Genomic DNA, 15,970 nt, shown 5'->3' with positions numbered 1-15,970 from the left:
AGAAATACACTCTATACATTGCTAATGTGGTAAATGACTATTCTAGCTGCACATTTCTGGTTTTTGGTGCAATATCTACATAGAAGTATAGAGGCCCATTTCCAGCAACTATCACTCCAGTGTTCTAATGGTACAATGTGTTTGCTCATTGGCTCAGAAGGCTAATTGATGGTTAGAAAACCCTTGTGCAATCATGTTCACACATCTGAAAACAGTTTAGCTCGTTACAGAAGCTACAAAACTGGCCTTCCTTTGAGCAGATTGAGTTTCTGGAGCATCACATTTGTGGGGTCAATTAAACGCTCAAAATGGCCAGAAAAGGAGAACTTTCATCTGAAACTCGACAGTCTATTTTTGTTCTTAGAAATGAAGGCTATTCCACAAAATTGTTTGGGTGACCCCAACCTTTTGAACGGTAATATATATATATATATATATATATATATATATATATATATATATATATATATATATATATATATATATATATATATATATATATATATATATTTTTTGTTTGTTTTTTTTTGTTTTTGTTTTTGTTTTTGTTTTTTTTGTTTGTCCGAATGCAGCTGACATAGGCTCCAGCACCCCCCGCGACCCCAAAAGGGACAAGCGGTAGAAAATGGATGGATGGCTGTCCTCTTCATGGCAAGTGACTCCCCTGACCACACTTTCCTGATCTACATTCATGCCTTCATACATCTTTTTTTTAAAGGCCGTTTGTGGCAAGAATGCAATCCTGCAAGTAACATGCAACTACCCCCCCCCCCCCCCACCACCACCACCACCACCCTCCACCATCCCCATTAGGTGACAGCGGACATGCTCAGGTGCACCAAAGTTTAGTGTTGAGGAGCAGAAGGCGTCACGAGCACGATAGCGCAGGAGCAGGGTGGGTAGGTGTGGGCGCACCGGGTTCGGGGTGGGTTTGAGGGGGGAGGGTGGGGGGGTGTGTAGTTTGTGTTTGAAAGGCCCTGCTTGTTCACCCATATTTCACACCACGGTGACATCTTAAAGCCTCGACAGGCCCGCTTGCTTCAACCTCTTTTTCACTTTCTCGGGGGGAAAAAAAAAAAAAAAGGTTGGAATCGGGAGGTGAGGTTAGGGGAGGGGGGGGGGGGGGGGTGGGGGTTCTAAAATATATGCAAATGGTCCCCCAGAGGGGATGCGAATTTTATGGGTTTAGAATTTAGTTCAGCCAAGCCGAATAATCAAATGTGGGAACTCGACAACAGAAAAGTGCGGTGGAGCTCACCTCCCAACCCTCACACTCCTGCGAGGAGCGCGAAGAAGAACGCCGGACCTTCATCAGGCCTTCCTGATTACCGCGCCAATTACCCAGCAGGCCTCACTCCCGCGCCGTGAATATGGAGCGCGGGGCTAATAGCGGAATGAAGTCCTTTCGCAGTGATTTTTCTCTCCCTCCGAAAGTACGGTCTCTCTTTCTCCTGCACATGCACCATGTGGGGGGTCCGGCAGGGAGAAGTTCTCCATGACTGAACATCACGTTATTAATCCTCGTCCTCCTTCAGAGCCCACCTGTGGTCGGTCGCCATCAGGTGTGCGGTTTGATTTCAACTTATATTCAATTAAATAGACTGCAAAGACAAGATACTTCACGTTCGAACTGGAAAACTTTGTCATTTTTTTTGCAAATATTAGCTCATTTGGAATTTGATGCCTGCGACGTGTTTCAAAAAAAGCTGGCACAAGTGGCAAAAAGGACCGAGAAAGTTGAGGAATGCCGAATCAAACACTTATTTGGAACATCCCACGGGTGAACGGGCTAATTGGGAACAGGTGGGTGCCATGATTGGGTATAAAATCAGCTTCCGGGAAATGCTCAGTCATTCACCAACAAGGACGGGGGCGAGGGTCACCACTTTGTCAACAAATGCGGGAGCAAATTGTCCAAAAGTTTAAGAACAACATTTCTGAACCAGGTTGTTTTTTGATGCTAGATTAGATCCGAGGATGGTTACACGGTTTTGATTGATTGATTGAGACTTTTATTAGTAGGTTGCACAGTGAAGTACATATTCCGTACAATTGACCACTAAATGGTAACACCCGAATAAGTTTTTCAACTTGTTTAAGTCGGGGTCCACTTAAATTGATTCATGATACAGATATATAATATCATATATACTATCATCATAATACAGTCATCACACAAGATAATCACATTGAATTATTTACATTATTTACAATCAGGAGTGTGGAGGGGGGGTGGGGTGGGGGGGGGGATATGGACATCAAGTAGTGGACATAGAGAGAGAGAGAGAGAGAGAGAGAGAGAGAGAGAGAGAGAGAGAGAGAGAGAGAGAGAGAGAGAGAGAGAGAGAGATCAGAAGGCATAAGAAAAAGAATCTGCATTTGATTGTTTACATTTGATTATTAGCAATCCGGGGAGGGTGTTAGTTTAGGGTTGTAGCTGCCTGGAGGTGAACTTTTATAGCGGTTTTGAAGGAGGATAGAGATGCCCTTTCTTTTATACCTGTTGGGAGCGCATTCCACATTGATGTGGCATAGAAAGAGAATGAGTTAAGACCTTTGTTAGTTCGGAATCTGGGTTTACCGTGGTTAGTGGAGCTCCCCCTGGTGTTGTGGTTATGGCGGTCATTTACGTTAAGGAAGTAGTTTGACATGTACTTCGGTATCAGGGAGGTGTAGCGGTGTCATGATATGTGTGACCAGTAGATGGCAGTCACGCATAAGAGATACATTTGGACTGCAGGTTGACGCCTGTTCAATAAACGACACCAGCGAGCAACACCAAAACTTTGAAGTTTCATTAAGAATATAGAACACTGTTGTGGTACGAAGCCGCACGGCTTGATGGATTGTCAGCGCATTAGGGCTACCATAGTCAGACGTACTGTGCTTCAACATACGCTATATTATGGTGTGTGTATAAGTACCCCAAGTACCCCAAAATGGCACCTGTTAGCAGACATATTATTTGGCGTTTTGTTTCGCGATATTATGCAAAACCAAATGTTCTTACCTATTGGTAACTGCTGGTGTGTATTTTAGTCCCGCACCTGCACATTTCTCAACCAGCTCTTGCAAGGAATTTAGGGATTTCACCATCTACGGTCTGTAATATCATCGAAAGGTTCAGAGAATCTGGAGAATTCACTGTGCTTAAGCGATGATATTACGGACCTTGGATCCCTCAGGCGGTACTGCATCAAAAAGCGACATCAGTGTGTAAAGGACATCACCACGTGGGCTCAGGAACACTTCTGAAAACCACTGTCAGTAACTACAGTTGGTCGCTACATCTGTAAGTGCAAGTTAAAGCTCTACTATGTAAAGCCAAAGCCATTTATCAACAACACCCAGAAACACCGCCGGCTTCGCTGGGCCCGAGCTCATCTAAGATGGACTGATGCAAAGTGGAAAAGTGTTCTGTGGTCTGACGAGTCCACATTTCAAATTGTTTTTGGAAACTGTGGACATAGTGTCCTCCGGACCAAAGAGGAAAAGAACCATCCGGATTGTTCTAGGCGCAAAGTGTAAAAGCCAGCATCTGTGATGGTATGGGGGTGTATTCGTGCCCAAGGCATGGGTAACTTACACATCTGTGAAGGCGCCATTAATGCTGAAAGGTACATACAGGTTTTGGAGCAACACATGTTGCCATCCAAGCAACGTTATCATGGACGCCCCTGCTTATTTCAGCAAGACAATGCCAAGCCATGTATTACAGAGTGGCTTCGTAGCAAAAGAGTGCGGGTACTAGACTGGCCTGCCTGTAGTCCAGACCTGTCTCCCATTGAAAATATGTGGTGCATTATGAAGCCTAAAATACCACAACGGAGACCCCCGGACTGTTGAACAACTTAAGCTGTACATCAAGCAAGGATGGGAAAGAATTCCACTTCAAAAATGTGTCTCCTCAGTTCCCAAACGTTTACTGAGTGTTGTTAAAAGGAAAGGCCATGTAACACAGTGGTAAAAATGCCCTTTCCCAACTACTTTGGCACGTGTTGCAGCCATGAAATTCTAAGTTAATGATTATTTGCAGAAAAAAAATGAAGTTTCTCAGTGTGAACAATAAATATCTTGTCTTTGCAGTCTATTCAATTGAATATAAGTTGAAAAGGATTTGCAAATCATTGTATTCTGTTTTTATTTACCATTTACACAACATGACAACTCCACTGCTTTTGGGTTTTGTATTCCATCTCTGAGTTTTCAGGAACTCTCTGTGTCCTAGCGTGGACGTAAGTGGAGCAAAAAAGGCCGGCAATGAGATCATGTGTCTGATCAAGTTGATCCGCCCTGACGTGAAGCCAAACACGAGTAGATCTCCGCGCAAATCTGCTTAAAATGGATGCTCCCCTGGTGTCTGCCAGTGTCACACTGCGTTACGTGAAGGCCATCATGTGTACGGCCTCGCGCCATTTCCAACACACGGTTTGAACCTGTTGCTTTTGTGTTTCCAGTGCTGTCTAATGACCAGCCGCCCCCTCCACACACACACACACACACACAAACACACACACACACACACACGCACACACATATTCGTGTATTTCCTACCTTCTTGAGACCTGAGAAAAATGCCTACCTCTTTAGGACCACCCTTTCTAGATATATAATAATAATATGTACATTCTATGCAAATATAAAAAAGGTGAGCTTTTACTTGAAACTTTTTTTGTTTGTTTTTTTGTAATTGGTTTTTAAGCTTCATTATTTACTTCAAGTTAATACAGTATGTCTCTACATACATTTATTATTATTTTTTAAATTATTTTTGGCCAAAAGGTAGCTTATTTCAATGTCTTGCACGCACTTGTTGTTTCATATGTTGACCAGAGAGGGAGCCCTTCAATTGTTTGAAAAAGGAACCATTTTAAAAGAAAACTTAAAAATGTTGGGCAATATTATAATAATAATCAAAAAATGTTACTTGGCAAAATGATGACAAAAGTCATAATTTTACTCAAATGTTTTTACTATTTTACAAGAACAACAAACAATTTGGCAATGTTGTGATAAAAGTGAGAATTGCATATGACAAATGTCGCCATTTTGCATTAAAAAGTAATAATTTTACATTAAAAAAAGTAATAATTTTACGAGACAATATTGCAATATTACAGAAACAGAAAGAATATGACACAATTGTTCCCAATTTTATGAGAAAAAAGTCGACACATTGTGAGAAAAAGTTAGTTTATTTTTTGTTTGTAATTGGTTTTTAATCTTCATTATTTACTTCAAGTTATTACAGTATGACTCTATATACATATATTTTTTAAATGTTTTTTTAAATTTTGGCTAAAGGGGGCTTATTTCAATTTCTTGCACACACTTGTTATTTCATATGTTGACCAGAGGAGAAGCACTTTAATTGTTTACAAAAGTAACACTTTTTGAAAGAAAACTCTTTTTTTTTGGCAATATTATAATAATAATCGAAAAATGTTACTTGGCAAAATGATGACAAAAGTCATAATTTTACTCAAAAAATGTCACTATGTTACAAGAACAACAAAAAATTGTGATAAAAGTCTGAGTTGTATATGACAAATGTCGCCATTTTTGCATTAAAAAGTAATAATTTTACGAGAAAATATTGCAATATTACAGAAACAGAAAGAATATGACAAAATTGTTCCCAATTTTATGAGAAATAAGTCAACACATTGTGAGAAAAAGTTAGTTCATTTTTTGTTTGTAATTGGTTTTTAATCTTCATTATTTATTTCAAGTTATTACAGTATGTCTCTATATACATATATTTTTTTAATGTTTTGATTAATTTTGGCCAAAAAGGGGCTTATTACAATTTCTTGCACACACTTGTTATTTCATATGTTGACCAGAGGAGAAGCACTTCAATTGTTTACAAAAGTAACACTTTTTGAAAGAAAACTTTTTTTTGTGGCAATATTATGATAATAATCGAAAAATGTTACTTGGCAAAATTATGACAAAAGTCATAATTTTACTCAAAAAATGTCACTATTTTACAAGAACAACAAAAAATTTGGCAATGTTGTGATAAAAGTGAGAATTGCATATGACAAATGTCGCCATTTTGCATAAAAAAGTAATAATTTTACATTAATAAAGTAATAATTTTACGAGACAATATTGCAATATTACAGAAACAGAAAGAATATGACAAAATTGTTCCCAATTTTATGAGAAAAAAGTCGACACATTGTGAGAAAAAGTTAGTTTATTTTTTGTTTGTAATTGGTTTTTAATCTTCATTATTTACTTCAAGTTATTACAGTATGTCTCTATATACATATATTTTTTAAATGTTTTGATTAATTTTGGCCAAAGGGGGCTTATTTAAATTTCTTGCACACACTTGTTATTTCATATGTTGACCAGAAGCGACGCACTTTAACTGTTTACAAAAGTAACACTTTTTGAAAGAAAACTTTTTTTTTTTTGTGGCAATATTATAATAATAATCGAAAAATGTTCCTTGGCAAAATGATGACTAAAGTCATAATTTTACTCAAAAAATGTCACTATGTTACAAGAACAACAAAAAATTGTGATACAAGTCTGAGTTGTATATGACAAATGTCGCCATTTTTGCATTAAAAAGTAATAATTTTACGAGACAATATTGCAATATTACAGAAACAGAAAGAATATGACAAAATTGTTCCCAATTTTATGAGAAAAAAGTCGACACATTGTGAGAAAAAGTTAGTTTATTTTTTTATTTTTTGTTTGTAATTGGTTTTTAATCTTCATTATTTACTTCAAGTTATTATAGTATGTCTCTATATACGTATTTAAAAAAAATACGTTTTTATTCATTTTGGCCAAAGGGGGCTTATTTCAATTTCTTGCACGCACTTGTTATTACATATGTTGGCCAGAGGGGGAGCACTTCAAATGTTTACAAAAGTAACCATTTTTAAAAGAAAACTTAATTTGTTTTGGCAATATTATAATAATAATCGAAAAATGTTACTTGGCAAAGTGATGACAAAAGTCATATTTTCAGTCAAAAAATGTCACTATTTTACAAGAACAACAAAAAAATGTGTCAATATTGTGATAAAAGTCAGAGTTGTATATGACAAATGTCGCCATTTTGCATTACAAAGTAATAGTTTTTCATTAAAAAAGTAAGAATTTTACGAGAAAATATTACAATATTACAGAAACAGAAAGAATATGAGAAATTGTTCCCAATTTTATAAGAAAAAAGTTGACACATTGTGAGAAAAAGTTAGTTTATTTTTGTATTTTTTGTTTGTAATTGGTTTTTAATCTTCATTATTTACTTCAAGTTATTACAGTATGTCTCTATATACATATTTTTAAAAAAAAGTTTTTATTCATTTTGGCAAAAGGGGGCTTATTTCAATTTCTTGCACACACTTGTTATTTCATATGTTGACCAGAGGAGAAGCACTTCAATTGTTTACAAAAGTAACACATTTTGAAAGAAAACATTTTTTTTGTGGCAATATTATAATAATAATCGAAAAATGTTACTTGGCAAAATGATGACAAAAGTCATATTTTCACTCAAAAAATGTCACTATTTTACAAGAACAACAAAAAAATGTGTCAATATTGTGATAAAAGTCAGAATTGTATATGACAAATGTCGCCATTTTGCATTAAAAAGTTATAATTTTTCATTAAAAAAGTACAAATTTTACGAGAAAATATTACAATATTACAGAAACAAAAAGAATATGAGAAATTGTTCCCAATTTTATAAGAAAAAAGTTGACACATTGTGAGAAAAAGTTAGTTTATTTTTGTATTTTTTGTTTGTAATTGGTTTTTAATCTTCATTATTTACTTCAAGTTATTACAGCATGTCTCTATATACATATTTAAAAAAAAGAAGTTTTTATTCATTTTGGCAAAAAAGGGCTTATTTCAATTTCTTGCACACACTTGTTATTTCATATGTTGACCAGAGGAGAAGCACTTCAATTGTTTACAAAAGTAACACATTTTGAAAGAAAACATTTTTTTTTGTGGCAATATTATAATAATAATAATCGAAAAATGTTACTTGGCAAAATGATGACAAAAGTCATATTTTCACTCAAAAAATGTCACTATTTTACAAGAACAACAAAAAAATGTGTTAATATTGTGATAAAAGTCAGAATTGTATATGACAAATGTCGCCATTTTGCATTAAAAAGTTATAATTTTTCATTAAAAAAGTGCAAATTTTACGAGAAAATATTACAATAGTACAGAAACAGAAAGAATATGAGAAATTGTTCCCAATTTTATAAGAAAAAAGTCGACACATTGTGAGAAAAAGTTAGTTAATATTTTTGTTTTTTTGTGTGTAATTGGTTTTTAATCTTCATTATTTACTTCAAGTTTTTACACTATGTCTCTATATACATATTTTTTAAAACATTTTTTATTAATTTTGGCCAAAAGGGGCTTATTTCAATTTATTGCACACACTTGTTATGTTAGAATAGAATAGAATAGAATAGAATAGAATGGACTTTATTGTCATTATATTTTCATATAACGAGATTAAGGACTCCAATTTAAGGTGCAGTAGTGGGAATAAATATGGAGTAAAAATAAATTACACAAGAGGTAATAAAGAACAAACTAACAATTTAAATAAACATACTACTATCCAATAACAATAATAAGCAATCCTGTACAATATACAAAACACTATACAAATACAAAATACTGTACAACATGCAGATCAAGACAAGAGTACCGGAGTAATAAATAACAATCAGTGTCGGATGTATTGCACTCGAAGGGTAATATTGCACAGTAGGGTATTAGGGTAGGATTTGCATAGGGGTGGATTATTATTATAAGTTAGAGTTTAAGATGGTGGCAGCTCTGGGAAAGAAGCTGTCTCTGAGCCTGTTTGTTTTGGCTCTGATGCACCTGTAGCTCCTGCCCGATGGTAGCAGGTCGAACAGGTGGAAGCCAGGGTGTGTGCTGTCCTTGGTGATGCCTTTTGCTCTATTGAGGCAGCGGGAGTTGTGTAAATCCTTCAGGGAGGGGAGGGGGCAGCCGATGATTTTTTTTGTGCAGACTTTATGACCCTCTGAATCGCCTGTTTGTCTGCTTCAGTGCAGCTGGCGTACCACACTGTTATGCAGTACGTCAGCAGGCTCGTGACAGCCGAGCGATGGAAGGTCACAGTCAGCTGCTTTTCCAGTCTGTTCTTCCCCAGCACCCTGGAGTTACATATGTTGGCCAGAGGGGGAGCACTTCAAATGTTTACACACACTTGTTATTTCATATGTTGACCAGAGGGGGAGCACTTTTAAAACCGACACACAGTCAATTTGAAAAATCCCTCCTTCTTGGGACCACCCTCATTCTGATAGATTTCACCACCAGGGGTGCAAATGAGATCTCTATTTTTTTTTTCTTTTTTATGTGCTTAAGGCAGATGACAAACGAGTCACGGGCCATCTGTGTGTTACGTCAGCGCCGGAAGTCGTAAAATCAGCTGTTCCCCTTTCGGGTTTTTTTCGGGGACGAATAGGGAAGTCCTTCTTTACTTGCCGTCTTGTTTTATCACATATTGCTACCTTTGTACCTGCCAATGTTTACTTTTGTATGCACATTAAATCAAACCAAAAAAAAATCCTGACTTTGGAGCAATGTTCACGGACTCTAGTATTTGGCTCTCTATTAGATGCAATGCTTTTCCGTATTGGGACCATGGTTTGGGTCCTAACCTGGTGGAAGGTACTTTTCCTTGTTGATGTCTCAAGAAGGGTAGAAATACAAACACACACACACACACACACACACGCACACGCACACACACACACACCCTTACTCCAACCTCCAGTGGGTAAATCCTTCAGCTTTATTGCTCCAGACTCAAGGGCTGCAGGTGCACAGGCCACAAAAGGGAGAGAAGGGGTCTTGGGGTGGGGGGTGCATGGGAAACAGAATGGTTAGTCGGTAGATAAGAGAGGAAGGAACAGAGACCCCCCCCCCCCCACCCCCACACTCCGCACCCCACACACGAAGGTTTGACCTCCACCCAGGCCCTGCACGCCGCCATGTTTCGCACCGATGCCTCTCCCTCGCCACAAGTGGGAGGCCGCGAGTGATGTCGCCAAGCGCTACCGGGGGCCGGGGGGTAGGGGGGACCGTTAGGCTTTCTTCTGGACCAGTAGAGGAGCATTAATAGTGTTGGGGGGCACGTACAGCTGTGCCCACTGAGGCTTGGACTACTGCCGTGGCCCCCCTCAGCCACATCCCAAACGTGGCCCCAAACACCTGTTTGGCTTCTGTTCAAGAGGGGTTTTTCCTTGCTTCTGTCGCCAAAGTGCTTCTGCATTCCGTTAATTGGCGCTGTATACATGACCCTGGCTGGTCTTCAAGGTCCTTAAAGATGCATAACACGTTGTGGTATACACCAGTGTTTTTCAATATTGTCTGGTGTGCCATGGGAAATTATGCAACTTCACCTAATTGGTCCAAAAAATATTTTTTGCAAATCAATAATTATAATAATGTGCCGTTGTCTAGTGCAGTGTTTTTCAACCTTTTTTTGGTATGTAAAAGGTATGTAACGCTTAAACCAAAAATGAACAAAAGGCAAGTCCAGCTAGGAAAAGGCACTGAAGCATAGGGATGGCTATGCAAAACAAAAGTAAAACTGAACTGGCTACAAAGTAAACAAAAACAGAATGCTGGACGACAGCAAAAACTTACAGCGTGTGGAGCAAAGACGGCGTCCACAAAGTACATCCGTACATGACATGACAATCAACAGTGCCCCCACAAAGAAGGGTAGCGTACGCACAACTTAAATAGTCTTTATTGCGGAAACAAAGCAGGTGCGGGTAATAGTTTAGTTTAGTTTATTAAGGATCCCCATTAGTCTACACCGCAGTGGAGACTATTCTTCCTGGGGTCCAGGCAAAAAACATCACACAATCACAAAACAAAAGATTAAAATGCAGTACAACATGATCAAATAATAAAATGTTGTAATACAAAAATAGCAACAACAAAGAACCAAAAAAATAATAATAACTTCGAGTTTACATAATATTGTTCATACCAAAGATAAAAAGAGCAATATAAAAATAGATATATATATATTTTTGCAAAAAAAAAAATAAAACAAAGAACCAATGGCCTAAAATATATACATTAGTGTACCAAAGACAAACAGTAAGTGACGAAAAAAGTTCCATCCACCATTTTCTACTGCTTGTCCCATAATCAATAAAATAGTCAATAAAAACAGTCATGACATTAGGTACAATCTAGAATAATCTCTTTCCGCAATACTTCTCCTCTTAGTCTATTCTTAAAACCCACTCTGCGCAAAATAGCGCTCAAAGGAAGGCGTGAAGCTGCTACAGGAGAACACCAACAAAACGGGAAGGGTCACCAAATTAACAGCGCAAGACAGGAACTAAAGCACTACACATAGGAAACAACGACAAACTCAAAATAAGGCACGACAACCTGGTGGAGTTTCATTTTTTTAACCTTTTCTGCTGGTGGTGTGCCTCCGTATTTTTTTTTAATGAAATAAAAGTGCCTCGGCTCAAAAGAGGTTGAAAAACACTGGTATACACGATATACTTGTTATTAACATGTAATATAGACACATTTGTGGTCTGGAAGACATGTTACTAACATGTAATATAGACATGTATTGCCAAAAGTATTTGGCCACCCATGCAAATGATGAGAATCAGGTGTCCTAATAACTTGGCGTGGTGTATAAAATCAAGCACTTAGGCATGGAGAGTGTTTCTACAAACATTTGTGAAAGAATGGGCCGCTCTCAGTGATTTCCAGCGTGGAACTGTCACAGGATGCCACCTGTGCTTCAAATCCAGTGGTGAAATTTCCTCGCGCCTAAATATTCCAAAGTCAACTTTATTATAAGAAAAGTGAAGAGTTTGGGAACAACAGCAACTCAGCCACCAAGTGGTCGGCCAGGTAAACTGACCAGGGGTCAGCGGATGACTTTCTGCACAGTCAGTTGCTACAGAGCTCCAAACTTTGATTGATTGATTGATTGAGACTTTTATTAGTAGGTTGCACAGTGAAGTACATATTCCGTACAATTGACCACTAAATGGTAACACCCGAATACGTTTTTCAACTTGTTTAAGTCGGGGTCCACTTAAATTGATTCATGATACAGATATATACTATCATATATACTGTCATCATAATACAGTCATCACACAAGATAATCACATTGAATTATTTACATTATTTACAATCAGGAGTGTGGAGGGGGGGGGTGGGGGGGGGGTGGGGGGGGTGGGGATATGGACATCAAGTAGTGGACATAGAGAGAGAGAGAGAGAGAGAGAGAGAGAGATCAGAAGGCATAAGAAAAAGAATCTGCATTTGATTGTTTACATTTGATTATTAGCAATCCGGGGAGGGTGTTAGTTTAGGGTTGTAGCTGCCTGGAGGTGAACTTTTATAGCGGTTTTGAAGGAGGATATAGATGCCCTTTCTTTTATACCTGTTGGGAGCGCATTCCACATTGATGTGGCATAGAAAGAGAATGAGTTAAGACCTTTGTTAGTTCGGAATCTGGGTTTAACGTGGTTAGTGGAGCACCCCCTGGTGTTGTGGTTATGGCGGTCATTTACGTTAAGGAAGTAGTTTGAAACTTCATGTGACCTTCCAATTAGCCCACGTACAGTACGCAGAGAGCTTCATGGAATGGGTTTCCATGGCTGTGCAGCTTTATCTAAGCCATACGTCACCAAGTCCAATGCAAAAGCGTGGGATGCAGTGGTGTAAAGCACGTCGCCACTGGACTCTAGAGCAGCGGAGACGCCTTCTCTGGAGTGAGGAATCACACTTTTCCATCTGGCAATCTGATGGACCAGTCTGGGTTTGGAGGTTGCCAGGAGAAAAAATTATAAATAAAAAACTTCTTTTTTTTTTTTTTACAACAAAGCCAAATTATACTGGGGGTTTATTTAGACCACAGGTGTCAAACTCAAGGCCCGGGGGCCAGTTCTGGCCCGCCACATCGTTCTATGTGGCCCGCGAAAGCCTGGAAAAAATAGGTTTCAATAAAATACTTATTTTTATTTTTTTACTAAATGCATTAGTTCTTTCAATTTTGACAAAAAAAAAAAAAAATGCATATTTTTAATTTTAATATTATCTGATCATGCCAATTATATTATTATATAATGTATTGCAAAACTATTTTTTCTGAGATAAAAACAAATAGTTAAATATCTGCTTGTCACCTTTATTTATGATTTTAAAGCAAGTTACACAGAAACAAATCTAATAATCAAATGCTTTTGGATTAATCATGATTAATCACAGGTTATTACCCGCATGCATAATGTAAATTAATTTTTAAAAAGCGGCCCTCAATTAAAATTAGTTTGACACCCCTGATTTAGACGTAGGGTGTACAAAAAAAATCGACCACATCCGAATCGCGATTCTTATTCACCCCAAATCTAGATCAATTCATACTTTTAAAAAACAGATTTTGAAAAAAATTAATATATTTATATATATATATATATATATATATATATATATATATATATATATATATATATATATATATATATATATATATATATATATATAATTTAAATTTTTTTATTTTATTTTTATTTTATTTTTTTAAAGTCGTTTTTAGGCCATCGCCATGCAACCAGAAAGAGATTTTTTCAACTCTAGCCTGTTTTGAAAAACTTTTATTTTAATTCTTGTTCCAAACGATACATTGTGAGAATCGGTTTGAATCGAGAATAGTGTTGAATCGAAAACTGATTCTGAATCGAATCGTTAGATGCCCAAAGATTCACACCTGGACATGAATAGACTGCAAAGACAAGATATTTAATGTTCACATTGAGAACCTTTTTTTTTTTTTTTTTTTTGCAAAATAATCATTAACTTAGAATTTAATGGCAGCAAAATATTGCAAAAAAGTTGTCACAGGAGCATTTTTACCACTGTGTTACATGGCCTTTCCTTTTAACAACACTCAGTAAACGTTTGGGAACTGAGGAGACACATTTTTGAAGCTTTTCAGGTGGAATTCTTTCCCATTCTTGCTTGATGTACAGCTTAAGTTGTTCAACAGTCCGGGGGTCTCTGTTGTGCTATTTTAGGCTTCATAATGTGCCACACATTTTCAATGGGAGACAGGTCTGGACTACAGGCAGGCCAGTCTAGTACCCACACTCTTTTACTATGAAGCCACGCTGTTGTAACACGTGGCTCTGCATTGTCTTGCTGAAATAAGCAGGGGCGTCCATGATAACGTTGCTTGGATGGCAACATATGTTGCTCCAAAACCTGTATGTACCTTTCAGCATTAATGGTGCCTTCACAGATGTGTTAGTTACCCATGTCTTGGGCACTAATACACCCCCATACCATCACACATGCTGGCTTTTACACTTTGTGCCTAGAACAATCCGGATGGTTCATTTCCTCTTTGTTCTGGAGGACACGGCGTCCACAGTTTCCAAAAACAATTTGAAATGTGGACTCGTCAGACCACAGAACACTTTTCCACTTTGAATCAGTCCATCTTAGATGAGCTCAGGCCCAGCGAAGCCGACGGCGTTTCTGGGTGTTGTTGATAAACGGTTTTCGCCTTGCATAGGAGAGTTTTAACTTGCACTTACAGATGTAGCGAAAAACTGTAGTTACTGACAGTGGTTTTCTGAAGTGTTCCTGAGCCCATGTGGTGATATCCTTTACACACAGATGTCGCTTTTTGATGCAGTACCGCCTGAGGGATCCAAGATCCGTAATATCATCGCTTACATGCAGTGATTTCTCCAGATTTTCCGAACCTTTCGATGATATTACGGACCGTGAATGGTGAAATCGCTAAATTCCTTGCAATAGCTGGTTGAGAAATGTTGTTCTTAAACTTTTGGGCAATTTGCTCACGCATTTGTTCACAAAGCGGCGACCCTCGCCCCGTCCTTGTTTGTGAATGACCCAATCAGCCTGTTCACCTGTGGGATGTTCCAAATAAGTGTTTGATTGAGCATTCCTCAACTTTCTCTGTCTTTTTTGCCACTTGTGCCAGCTCTCTTGAAACACGCTGCAGGCATCAAATTCCAAATATTTGCAAAAAAAATAACGTTTTCCATTTTGAACGTTAAACATCTTGTCTTTGCAGTCCATTCAATTGAATATAAGTTGAAAAGAATTTGCAAATCATTGTATTCTGTTTTTTTATTTACCATTTACACAACTTGACAACTTCACTGGTTTGGGGGTTTTGTACAGGATGAGCTAGTTTCAACCCAATCCATGCAATAATCCTTTTTTTTAGTGCATGTAAACATATACCGAGTGTATGTGTATGGCACTGCATTGTTGGGTTTAGGATTGGGATGGGGGGCACCTTTAGGAGTCTTGAGTAAGGGGGGACCGTGCCTGCAACATGCATGGGGGCCTGCACTTGCTATTTATGTTTTACGCATTTCAGTATGAAGTTCTAGTATTGGATCAAATCAGCAATATTTGATAAGTGTCCTTTGCATCAATACCAACATCTGCATGACTGTTTGTTGATGAATATCTCAAGTGTATCCAACAATACAGTCACTATATCAGCATCGTCCCTGACGTCAACGGTAATGTTAGGCATCCGTTGACAGGGGAAGAATGTGGATTTGCTCACTGGCAGGTGCGGATGCACAATCAGGTGCAGGCAGTACGCAGGGACGAAAAGGTGGGCCTAGTTAACACTGAGTCACGGCAGGTGAGGAAACACCTAGCAACCTCCTGTCAGACTGCGTCCAAGTCCTCCAGGACTGGTTGGCAACCATTCAAGTCTAATAGTCTCAGTAATAATCCCGGTTTCACGATTATTATGCATTGGGTTTGTCTCGATGCCAATATTTTTGGTGTCGATACTGTTCTAAAAAAAAGGGATCCGAAAAAATGGCTTTATTTTAACCAAAAAAATCTCATTGTAAATTAAACATTTGTTTATTAATGC

The sequence above is a fragment of the Entelurus aequoreus genome, linkage group LG04 (genome assembly GCF_033978785.1).
Source record: "Entelurus aequoreus isolate RoL-2023_Sb linkage group LG04, RoL_Eaeq_v1.1, whole genome shotgun sequence".
NCBI classification, from domain to species: domain Eukaryota; kingdom Metazoa; phylum Chordata; class Actinopteri; order Syngnathiformes; family Syngnathidae; genus Entelurus; species Entelurus aequoreus.
Note: the sequence above shows the minus strand (reverse complement) of the source record.